At 36.9% G+C, this 12,541-nt stretch overlaps 2 protein-coding genes across 4 annotated transcripts in view; one reads left to right on the forward strand and one right to left on the reverse strand.

The window, feature by feature from the left end:
- SPINK2 (serine peptidase inhibitor Kazal type 2) overlaps window positions 1–12,541 on the reverse strand; it is a gene marked incomplete at both ends in the record, with an annotated part of 208,217 nt that overhangs the window by 129,631 nt on the left and 66,045 nt on the right.
- The window catches only part of LOC309960937 (RE1-silencing transcription factor-like), a gene marked incomplete at its 5' end in the record, with an annotated part of 192,341 nt that overhangs the window by 2,184 nt on the left and 177,616 nt on the right, over window positions 1–12,541 (forward strand). For all 3 annotated transcript variants that reach the window (XM_082837938.1, XM_082837937.1, XM_082837939.1), the window contains one exon: window positions 8,778–8,849. The remainder of the gene's footprint in view (window positions 1–8,777; window positions 8,850–12,541) is intronic.

Consider the following 12,541-nt stretch of genomic DNA (forward strand, 5'->3'; position numbering starts at 1 on the left):
ATATCAGTACATAGAGAACATTCTAATTTTTTTCACAGCTACTTAGTTTGTCTGGATATACCATAACTAAAGTTGTGTCTTGATGGATAGTTGGGTTATTTCCAGTCTTTTTCTGCTTCAAACAATGCTGTAATGAGTAATCTTGTACGTATTATTTTGTCCAATACAAATATATCTGTAGGATAAATTTTTAGGTGTAGAATTGTCAGGTCAGATAATGTATACATGTTACACAAAATATTAACATTTTGCTAAATGGTGCCAAGTGACCACTGTAGTGATTATGCTAATTAGTATTCTCTTAACAATGTATAATAATCCTGTGGGAAAACAGTTAACGTTATCTCAGTTATCAAGTTTGCTCCAGCATTGAGTCTCAATTCCAGTCCTGCTTGTGTCCTTTGATCATTATTTGATATGCCCTCATCAGTTTTTAGACACTCTTTCTTCAGCTGGCTTCTTTCTGTGTGAAATACTAGATCTCTCTTGTCCTCAAGAAAGCAAGTTGAATGGTTTATTTCCTTTTTCTTCCAATATTTTGAGAAAATGAGTGACTTCTCAATTGATAAATCAGATGGACATTTTTTAAACCTTATCTAAACCCTGTGGCAGTCAACACTGTTGATGACTTTCTCATGGAAAGTCATTCCTTCTATCTGCAACATCACTCTCACTTAATTCTTCTTACCTTTGTGGCTTTTTTTCTCTTTCTCTTCTGCTATTCACATTATCCCTGGATGATTTCATCCCTTCTCCATGGCTTCAGTTTCCATACGTGGATGACTTCTGAGTACAGTCAGCCCTCCATATCAATAGGTTCTGCATCTGGGAATTTAACCTCAGATGGAAAATATTTGGGAATACAGTGCCAGGAAGGAAAACTTGAATTTGCCTTGAGCTGACAACTATTTATAGGTGTGCCTTGTTTTATTTTGCACCTCTTTTTGTGCTTCACATTACTGTTCTTTACAAATTTAGGTTTATGGCAACCCTGGATTGAGCAAGTCTGTTGATGCCATTTTTAAACAGCATTTGTTCTCTTCATGTCTCTGTATCAGATTTTGCTAATTCTTGCAATATGTCAGACTTTTTCATTATTATATTTGTTATGGTGACCTTTGGTCAGTGATCTTTGATTTTACTACAGTGAGTCTCTGAAAGATCAGATGATGGTTAGCAATTTTTCACAAAAAGTATTTTTTAATTAAGGTATCTACATAATTTTTTAGACATAGTGCTATTGCATAATTAATAGACTATGGTGTAGTATAAACATAACTTTTATATGCCCAACAGGCTTTCTGTCTTGTTCAATTGATCTGTATTTGTTTTTGTGCCAGTACCATACTGTTTTGATTACTGTAGCTTTCTAGCATAGTCTGAAGTCAGGGAGCCTGACTCCTCCAGTGGCATTTTTCTTTCTGAGAATTCCTTTGGCTATTCGGGGTCTTCGTTGTTACCATACAAATTTAAAAAAATTTTGTTCTGATTTTGTGAAAAATGTGTAAAAATGTGTAATTTGATAGGGATTGCACTGAATCTGTAAATTTCCTTGGATAGTATACTCATTTTGACAATATTGATTCTTCCAATCCAAGAACAGGATATATCTTTACATCTGTTTGTGTCATCTTCCATTTCTTTCATTAGTGTCTTAAAGTTTTTGGAGTACAGATCTTTTGCTTCCTTAGGTAGGTTTATTCCTAGTTATTTTATTCTTTGGATGTGATGGTAAATGGGATTGTTTCCTTAACTTTTCTTTCTGATCTTTCATTGTTAGTGTATAGAAATGCAAGAGATTTCTATGTATAAATTTTGTATTCTGCAACTTGAGCAGAATTCTTTTTTTTAATTTTTCAATTTTATTTTTATACAGCAGATTCTTATTAGTTATTTGTTTTATACATATTAGTGTATATATGTCAGTCCAGTCTCCCAATTCATCAGACCACCACCACCTCCCCCCCACCACTTTTTCCCCTTGGTGTCCATACGTTTGTTCTCTACATCTCTGTCTCAATTTCTGCCCTGCAAACCAGTTCATCTGTAGCATTTTTCTAGGTTCTACATATATGCATTAATATACAATATTTGTTTTTCTCTTTCTGACTTACTTCACTCTGTATGACAGTCTCTAGATCCATCCACGTCTCTACAAATAACCCAATTTCATTCCTTTTTATGGTTGAGTAATATTCCATTGTATATATGCACCACATCTTCTTTATCCATTCATCTGTTGATGGGCATTTAGGTTGCTTACATGTCCTGGCTATTGTAAATAGTGCTACAGTGAACTTTGGGGTGCATGTGTCTTTTTGAATTATGATTTTCTCTGGGTGTAGGCCCAGTAGTGGTGTTGCTGGGTCATAGGGTAATTCTATTTTTAGTTTTTTAAGGAACCTCCATATTGTTCTCCATAGTGGCTGTATCAATTTACATTCCCACCAACAGTGCAAGAGGGTTCCTTTTCCTCCACACCCTCTCCAGCATTTCTTATTTGTAGATTTTCTGATGATGCCCCATTCTAACTGATGTGAGGTGATATCTCATTGTAGTTTTGATTTGCATTTCTCTAATAATTAGTGATGTTGAGCAGCTTTTCATGTGCTTATTGGCCATCTGTATGTCTTCTTTGGAGAAATGTCTATTTAGGTCTTCTGCCCATTTTTGGATTGGGTTGTTTGGGGTTTTTTTGGTTTTTTGGGTTGTTTGTTTTTTTAATACTGAGCTGCATGAGCTGTTTATATATTTTGGAGATTACTCCTTTGTCTGTTGATTCGTTTGCAAATATTTTCTCCCATTCTGAGGGTTGTCTTTTCATCTTGTTTGTAGTTTCCTTTGCTGTGCAAAAGCTTTTAACTTTCATTAGATCCCATTTGTTTATTTTTGTTTTTATTTTCATTACTCTAGGAAGTGGATCAAAAAAGATCTTGGTGTGATTTATGTCAAAGAGTGTTCTTCCTGTGTTTTGCTCTAAGAGTTTTATAGTGTCCGGTCTTACATTTAGGTCTCGAATCCATTTTGAGTTTATTTTTGTGTATGGTGTTAACGAGGGTTCTAATTTCATTCTTTTACATGTAGCTGTCCAGTTTTCCCAGCACCACTTATTGAAGAGACTGTTTTTTCTCCATTGTATAACCTTGCCTCCTTTGTCATAGATTAGTTGACCACAGGCGCGTGGGTTTATGTCTGGACTTTCTATCCTGTTCCATTGATCTATATTTCTGTTTTTCTGCCAGTGCCATATTGTCTTGGTTACTATAGCTTTGTAGTATAGTTTGAAGTCAGGGAGTCCGATCCCTCCAGCTCCGTTTTCTTCCCTCAAGGCCTCATTGGCTATTCGGGGTCTTTTGTGTCTCCATACAAATTTTACGATTTTTTGTTTTAGTTCTGTAAAAAATGTCATTGGTAATTTGATAGGGATTGCATTGACTCTGTAGATTGCTTTGGGTAGTATAGTCATTTTCACAGTATTGATTCTTCCAATCCAAGAACATGGTATATCTCTCCATCTGTTTGTATCATCTTTAATTTCTTTTATCAGTGTCTTATAGATTTCTGCCTACGGATCTTTTGTCTCCCTAGGTAGGTTTATTCCTAGGTATTTTATCCTTTTTGTTGCAATGGTAAATGGGAGTGTTTCCTTAATTTCTCTTTTAGATTTGTCATCATTAGTGTATAGGAATGCAAGAGATTTCTGTGCATTAATTTTATATCCTGTAACTTTACCAGATTCATTGATTAGCTCTAGTAGTTTTCTGGTGGCATCTTTAGGATTCTCTATGTATAGTATCATGTCATCTGCAAACAGTGACAGTTTTAGTTCTTCTTTTCCAATATGGATTCATTTTATTTCTTTTTCTACCCTGATTACGGTGGCTAGGACTTCCAAAACTATGTTGAATAAAAGTGGCGAGAGTGGACATCCTTGTCTTGTTCCTGATCTTAGAGGAAATGCTTTCAGGTTTTCACCATTGAGTGTGATGTTAGCTGTGGGTTTGTTATATATGGCTTTATTATTTTGAGGTAGGTTCCCTCTATGCCCACTTTCTGAAGGTTTTTATCAAAAATGTGTGTTGAATTTTGTTAGAAGCTTTTTCTTCATCTATTGAGATGATTGTATGGTTTTTATTCTACAATTTGTAATGTGGCGTATCACACTGATTGATTTGTGGACATTGAAAAATCCTTACATCCCTGGGATAAATCCCACTTGATCATGGTGTTTGATCCTTTTAATGTATTGTTGGATTTGGTTTGCTGAGATTTTTGCATCCATGTTCATCAGTGATATTGGCCTGTAAGTTTCTTTTTTTGTGATATCTTTGTCCAGTTTTGGTATCAGGTGATGGTGGTCTTATAGAAGGAGTTTGGGAGTGTTCCTTCCTCTGCAGTTTTTTGGAATAGTCTCAGAAGGATGGGTGTGATTGAGGTGCTCGTATGTTGGGTGCATATATATTTACAATTGCAATATCTCCTTCTTGTATTGATCCCTTGATCATTATGTAGTGTTGTTCTTCTTTGTTTCTTGTAACAGTCTTTATTTTAAAGTCTGTTTTGTCTGATATGAGTATTGCTACTCCAGCTTGTTTTTACTTTCCATTTGCATGGAATACCTTTTTCCATCCCCTCACTTTCAGTCTGTATGTGTCCTTAGATCTGAAGTGAGCCTCTTGTAGACAGCATATATGTAGGTCTCGTATTTGTATCCATTCAGCCAGTCGGTGTCTTTTGGTTGGAGCATTTAATCCAATTACATGTAAGGTAATTATTGATATGTATGTTCTTATTACCATTTTGTTAATTGTTTTGGATTTGTTTTTGTAGGTCTTTTTTCTTCCCATTTTCTTTTGTTCTTTTCTCTTGTGATTTGATGACTACGTGTTTTTTTTAAATATATAAATTTATTTATTTATGTATTTATTTTTGGCTGCATTGGGTCTTTGTTGCTGCACGCGGGCTTTGTCTAGTTGCGGCACACTGGGGCTGCTCTTTGTTGTGGTGCACAGGCTTCTCATTGCGGTGGCTTCTCTTGTGGTGGAGCACGGGCTGTAGGTGTGCAGGCTTCAGTAGTTGTGGCTTGTAGGCTCTGTAGTTGTGTCTTGTGGGCTCTAGAGCACAGGCTTAGTAGTTGTGGCGCATGGGCTTAGTTGCTCCACAGCATGTGGGATCTTCCCGGACCAGGGCTCAAACTCGTTTCCCCTGCACTGGCAGGTGGATTCTTAACCACTGCGCCAACAGGGAAGTCCCAAGGCTATGTTTAGAGTTGTGTTTTATAGCTTTTTCTCTTTTGTATGTGTATCTATTGTAGATTTTTGGTTTGTGGTTATCGTGAGGTTTTTATATAGCAGTCTCTCTATATATTTTTATATGTGTGATTGCTTTAAGTTGCTGGCCTCTTAATTGCAAATGCATTTCTGATATCTTGCATTTGTACTCTTCTCTTCTCATGATTGCTGGTTTTGACTTCATATTTGTGTGTAGATGATTTCCTACCTTTACTGTATGTTTATCTTTACTGGTGAGCTTTGTCATTGGTAATTTTCTTTTTTCTAGTTGTGGCCTTTTCTTTCCCATCTAGAGAAGTTCCTTTAGCATTTGTTGTAAAGCTGGTTTGGTGGTGCTGGATTCTCTTAGCTTTTGCTTGTCTGTAAAGCTTTTGATTTCTCTGTCAAAGCTGAACAAGAGCCTTGCTAGGTAGAGCATTCTTGGTTGTAGGTTCTCCCCTTTGATCACTTTAAATATATCATGGCACTCCGTTCTGGCCTGCAGAGTTTCTGGGGGAAAAAACAGCTGATAGCCTTATGGGGATTCCCATGTATGTTATTTGTTGCTTTTCCCTTGTTGCTTTTAACATTTTCTCTTTGTTTTTAATTTTTATCAGTTGGATTAATATGTGTCTCAGAGTGTTCCTCCTTGGGTTTATCCTGTATGGAACTCTCTGTACTTCCTGGACTTGAGTGATTGTTTCCTTTCCTGTGTTAGGGAAATTTTCGGCTATTATCTCTTCAAATATTTTCTCAGGCCCTTTTTCTCTCTCTTCTCCTTCTGGGACCCCTATAATGCAAATGTTGGTGCATTTAATGTGTCTCAGAGGTTTCTTAGACTGTCCTCATTTCTTTCCATTCTTCTTTCTTTATTCTGTTCCTTAACAGTGATTTCCACCATCCGTCTTCCAGTCTCGTTTATTCTGCAATTGATTCCTTCTGGTGTATTTTTAATTTCAGCTATTGTATTGTTCATCTCTATGTCTTTGTTTCTTAAATTTTCTAGCTCTTTTTTTTTTTTTTTTTTTGCGGTATGTGGGCCTCTCACTGTTGTGGCCTCTCCCATTGTGGAGCACAGGCTCTGGACACACAGGCTCAGCGGCCATGGCTCACGGGCCCAGCTGCTCCGCGGCATGTGGGATCTTCCCGGACCAGGGCACGAACCCGTGTCCCCTGCATCAGCAGGCAGACTCTCAACCACTGCGCCACCAGGGAAGCCCTAAATCTTCTAGCTCTTTATTAAACATTTCTTGTATCCTCTCGGTCTGTGCCTCCATTCTTTTTCTGAGATTTTGGATCATCTTTACTATCATCAGTCTGAAATCTTTTTCGGGTAGATTGACTATCTCCACTTCACTTAGTTCTTTTTGGGTTTTGTCTGGTTTCTTTGTCTGGAACATATTTCTCTGCCATCTCATTTTGTCTAACTTTCTGTGTTTGTGGTCTCTGTTCCTCAGGCTGCGGGATTGTAGTTCCTTTTGCTTCTGGCGTGTGCCCCCGGTGGGTGAGGTTGGTTCAGGGGCTTGTGCAGGCTTCCTGGTGGGAGGGACTGGTGCCTGCCCACTGGTGTGTGGAGCTGGGTCTTATCCTTCTGGTGGACAGTGGTGTGTTTATAAGCAGCTGTTGGTTCAGGACAACTTTAGGCAGCCTGTCTGCTGATGGGTAGGGCTGTGTTCCCACCCTGTTGGTTGTTTGGCCTGAGATGTCCCAACACTGGAGCCTGCAGGCTTTCGGGTGGGGCAGGTCTTGGTGCCAAAGTGGCAACCTCAGGAGAGCTCACTCTGGGACCTCTACCACCAGTGGCCTTGCCCTTGGTGTGAGCCACAGCCAACCCCCTCCTCCCCAGGAGACACCCCAAGACCTGCAGGTACATCTGGCCCAGACTCCTATGGAGTCACTGCTTTGCCCTGGGTCCCAGTGCATGTGAAAACTTGTGTGCTCCCTCCAAGAGTGGAGTCTGTATTTCCCCCAGTCCTCTGGAGCTCCTGCACTCAATCCCTGCTGACCTTCAAAGTCAAATGCTCTGGGGGCTCCTCCTCCTGTTGCCAGTCCCCTGCTGGGGAGCCTGATGTGGGGCTCAGAACTCTCACTCCTATGGGAGAACCTCTGTGATATAATTATTTTCCAGTTTGTGGGTTGCCTGCCTGGCAGGTATGGGATTGATTATATCGTGAAAGCGCCCCTCCTACCATCTCATTGTGGCTTCTTTTTCTTTGGATGTAGAATATCTTTTTTGGTAGGTTTCCATCTTTTTTGTTAGTGGTTGTTCAGTTAGTTGTGATTTTGGTGTTTTCATGAGAGGAGTTGAGCTCAAGTCCTTCTACTCCCCCATCTCGTCCTTATCTCCACAACACACTTATTCTTTTACATAAGAAGATGAGACTAATATTAGGACCAGTGCACACTAATTTTTACAATGCCCTGTTGTTTAAGTACCTATTATTGCGTAACTACCCCAAAATGTGGCTGTGTAAAAATTAACTTAATATGTTCATGGATTCAGTGGGTCAGGAATTTGAACAGAGCATAGTAGGAATGGCTCGTCTGCTGCCTGATGTCAGTGGTCGAACTGAGAAGTCTCAAAGACTAAGTGTTGACAGCTGGGGGTTGGGTGATCCTAGAGTGTTTACTCACATGTCTGGCATCCAGCCTAGGAAAACTCAAAGACTAGGATTGCTGACTAGAGCATCTGTAAGTGGCCTCTCCATATGGTTTGGGCTTCCTCACCCAAGTATACCAGCCTTAGAGTAGTAGAACTTCTTAATGGCAGCTCAGGGCTCCAGAAGAAAGTGTCTCAGCAAACAAGGTGGAACCACATTGCCTTTCCTGACCTAGCTTCTAAAGTTATGTAGCATTGTTTTAGCTGTATTCTCTTGGTTATACGAGAGTCAAAAATCCACTCACATTCAAGGGAAGAAAAGATAGACTCTCATATCTTCGTAGTAGGAGTGTCAGTACGACTTTTATTATTATAAAGGAGCATGTGAAATGGACGATATGGATGTGATCATCTTTGGAAAATACAGCCTGTTATCCCTGTCCATGTATGAAATGTTGCTGTAATAGACAGCCCACCTTAAGGTATTGCCTAGCTATTGGAGTCCTTTGCTGGCTGTACCCTCTTACCCAAATGTCTCCAAGGAGCCTGTTGGTCAGAGGACTATGACCTTGTTCCTAGTTATCAATAGTTAGCTATTAATGAGAATTACATGGACTTTCTGGAGAAGATGGAATACTTAAAATTCACACAGTTTACACTGAACCTTTGTCATGAAGCCTCTTAGTGTGTTGGGAGAATACCTGTGTGACACAGACATATGTATACATAGACTATGAATATTATTTCATTACAATTTAGTTAATGTAGTTGAAATTTTAGAAAAGTGGGGTAGAAGGATTGTTTTTTACTTAGGAGATAGTTATGTGTTTCTGCTACATCATATCATAGGAGCAAGATGTTAACTGGTTGCATTTTACTGAAAGTGAGAATATTTTTGTTTTTTGTAGGTATGCAGTATGAGGAGGAGGAGGATGAAATCCCCCAGATTTGTGGCAAGAGGCATGCTAGATTGTAATCAGGTAACTTTTTAGACCAAACTGAATCAACTTGAAAAAGCACTATAACCTATACAGGGATTTCCTGCTAATTCTGTTTTTGAAAATTAAATGTTCTATATGAATATGCTACATGAGAGCTGGTTTCTCATTTTATTTACTTATTTAAATATTTAACTTTAACTTTTGAAGTATTTCCGACCTACACAAAAGTTACACAAAGAAATCATGTATGTACTTCACCCAGATTCCATAAATGTTAACCTTATATTACATTTTCTTTGTCTTTTCCTTTTTCTCTCTTTCTACGTATATTTTTTTTCTGAAACATTTGAGAGTAATTTGGTTACATAAGAACATTCTTTTACATACTCATAATAGAACTCATCAAAATCAGGAAATTAAATATGAATACAGTTATCTTATTTAATTTAGAAACCATATCCAAATTCTGCCAGTTGTCCTACTAACGTTGTTTATAACAAAATAAAAAAAATTTTTTTGATCCTGGATCCAACATAAGAGCACATAGTGCAGTTAGTTTTCATGCCTTATTTTTTTGTCTCCCATAATCTACAACAGTTTCTCACTCTTTTTCTGTTTTTCCTTACCTTGACATTTTTGAAGAATACAGACCAGTTAACTTTTTAGAATGCCCCTCAGTTTGGGTTTCCTCATAATTGGATTCAGATGATTACTTTTGGAAACAGTGAATTTTCTGCTCTTAGTGCATTATATCAGGAGGCACATGATGCCTATTAGGTGCTATTAATTTGATTCCTTTGTTTTCTCATTATTTTAAATGGATGAAGTTACAGTAGGTGGTAGTATTTCAACCCAAATTCCCATTCAATTCTGAGTATAATTAACTGTAGTAAAAGTCAGTAAGAAGCCTTACATATAGGTAAGAAGAGTAACTTTTAACTAAATAAAGTAACATCCTGCTACAGGATGTAAAATGTAAAAACTCTCCTCTCTTACCAAACTGACAGTTGCTTTGTATATAGTAACATTATGATGCCTCTTTGAGCCTTGCCATCTCCAAGATGCACATCTTCTCAGTTGACCCTTTCTCCTTTTTCAAAGAACACATGCTTCTGACATTCTACTAGTTGTATTTGGAGGATAAGTGAACCTGTCTTGAACATTGTTATGTTAAAAATCTATTGAGTTTTTGGTGTGTAAATACATATCTATTTTCCCTATTAAACATGACTATAAAAACTTCTTACTGAGGTATTTTGTATTTTCTATGATGTTTGAGTAATAAACACCAAGAGACATTTTATTAGTAAATGCCTATATTCTGTAGGCTATGCCTAAATTCTGTAATCTCTAGGGAGAAAGAATATTTTGATCTTAGCCAAAAGAGAATTGTTTTCAATGTATGTGACAGGTTGCTCAAGGATAAAATACTCTATTTGACCAGTCATTGCATTTAACATTTGTTACAAAATAAATTATTAGATGCTTATACTTGAATTGATTATAGGTGCTTTGGCTATTGTGAGATGACATTTTGTTTTTTCACTATTTAACATCAAGTGATCTGTCCCAAGCATTGTGAATGTGATATTACTTAATATAACCAATGCTTTCAATAAGATGATTTCTTGTACAATTATGATGGTAGATGGCATAAATATGAACTATTCATAGAGTTTAGGTGTTTAAAGAATAGCATTTGAATGAAGTACTACTGTTCTAATGATTTGGGGGAAATTAACTATGGTTCAGCTCCGTGGGGGACTGAAACTTGTTCACAGTTTTGTAAAGATTTTTCATTGTAAATTGTCCATAAAAACCATTGCTGTTTATCTTACGGACAGTGCCTTCTAGGTGCTTCTTACATATCAATGGCTAACCCAGATCATTGTGAGAAATTTTTCTTTCCTGTCAGCTCACAGTCTCTACTGAAGGAAATTGCCCCCACCATTCTTGAGGCCATACCTTGTACAGGGATGATTGTGTACTGTGTTCTCTACCATAGGATCTGACTTCTAATATTGGTGGCCATGGTGGATTGAATCAGGGTGGGACTTTGACCCAAAGCCAGCCAATCTGTAGGCTGGCCAGTAACCTGTGTGGTAATCTGATGATGTCAAAATGGGAGGCTGATGATTAGTTGGGCTACACATGTTGTTTCAGAAAATTAATCTGAGGATGGGGGAGTTAGTTACTAAGGAGAGGAGGCTAGAAGCTAAGTCCAGCTATGCAGCTCTTCCTGTGTGGTGGTGAGGGGAGAGATTCCTCTTGCACTTATATCTACTTGTATCTTCATTGTATAGCTCCTTCCCCATCCCTGACATGAACAAGTGTCTATTCCTTATAAACAGTACATCTACTCTTTTAGATTCTTTGTTCTTCTTTAAGGCATCATTCTGTGATTTCTCTCTATCTACACTACTAATTCTGATCTCTCACTCTTGCTCCATTTGTTATCATCAGTCATTTGCTGAATATTTTCACTTCAGTGACTTATTCTCATCTTACCTTTAACATATTCAAAATAGAATAATTTTAACCTAAAGTTGAAATTCTTACCCATTCCATATTTTAGTCATTGATATCATCATCTTCACGGTCATTCAAATAGAGGGTTTTTTTTGTTTTTTGTGTTTTTTTTTTTTTACAAGAAACGCTGTTTAACTTTTGAGGTGATAAAAAAGTAAAATAACAACGAAATATTTTGTTTTTACATGTCATGTTGAATCAGACAACAACTTAAACAAAATCGTTTGTTCTTAGAGTATATGGAAATGAGCAATCCTCCATACTCATAGCAGAAATATTAAGTGGCACAAATCTCTGAACAGCATTTGGGCAATTTAAATATTAAACGTTAATTCCAATGAATCATACATTTTCTGAAGAAAATAATTATATACATCAGCTTTTAAGAATTTGCAAAGGGTGTTTATCTCCAAGTTGTTTATGATAGAGGAAAAAAAAGGGAGGAAACAATCTAGCAACCTATACGTTTATCAAGAGGAAATTGTTATATTATGGTACAAACATTAAAGGAAAGATAAAAGTCATTAAAATTATAGTGCAAATAATTATTTGTGGTCATGGAAGTTGACTATGGCGTATTGTCAAATTAAGAAAGCAGTTTCAAACAAGGTTTATAGCATGATTCCATTTTTGTTAAATCATGTGTATAAATGTAGAGAAATTTGGGAGGAGATGCAAGAAATGTTAACAGAAGATCTGTCTGCATAATAGGATTATGTGTTGCCGTAATTTTTTCATTGTCCATAATTTTTTCATTGTCTAAAGAGATTTTAAATTTATAAAATGTACAGTGAATATACATATAGTTCATACAAAAAAACAAACAGATTTTCTCATTCTTTCATAGCTAAAGTATTGCCATGGAAATATTTTAATATTTCTTTTGTACTGGTAATATATGAAACAGAAGACTTGAATATATGGTTACAGGAAACAACAAAGCAGAGTAAAAAAAAAATAAAACAACAACAAAACTATTTTTAGACACCTTTGGTATGAGAGAATCAGAATTTTAAAAGTAATTACTTAAATGTAAATAAATAACTCTTGCATCTATTTCCGAAGTGGATTTCAAACAGCACACAGTAAAAGTCAGTATAATAAAACCCTTTTTAAAAAGTATAGAGGAGCTGAGTAATATAGAGGAAAGGCAGAAGAGAATAAAAGATCTGGGAATGGGACTGAAATAAAAATCATGCTGG

Source organism: Leucopleurus acutus (genome assembly GCF_964270905.1).
Source record: "Leucopleurus acutus genome assembly, chromosome: 4".
Lineage (NCBI taxonomy): Eukaryota > Metazoa > Chordata > Mammalia > Artiodactyla > Delphinidae > Leucopleurus > Leucopleurus acutus.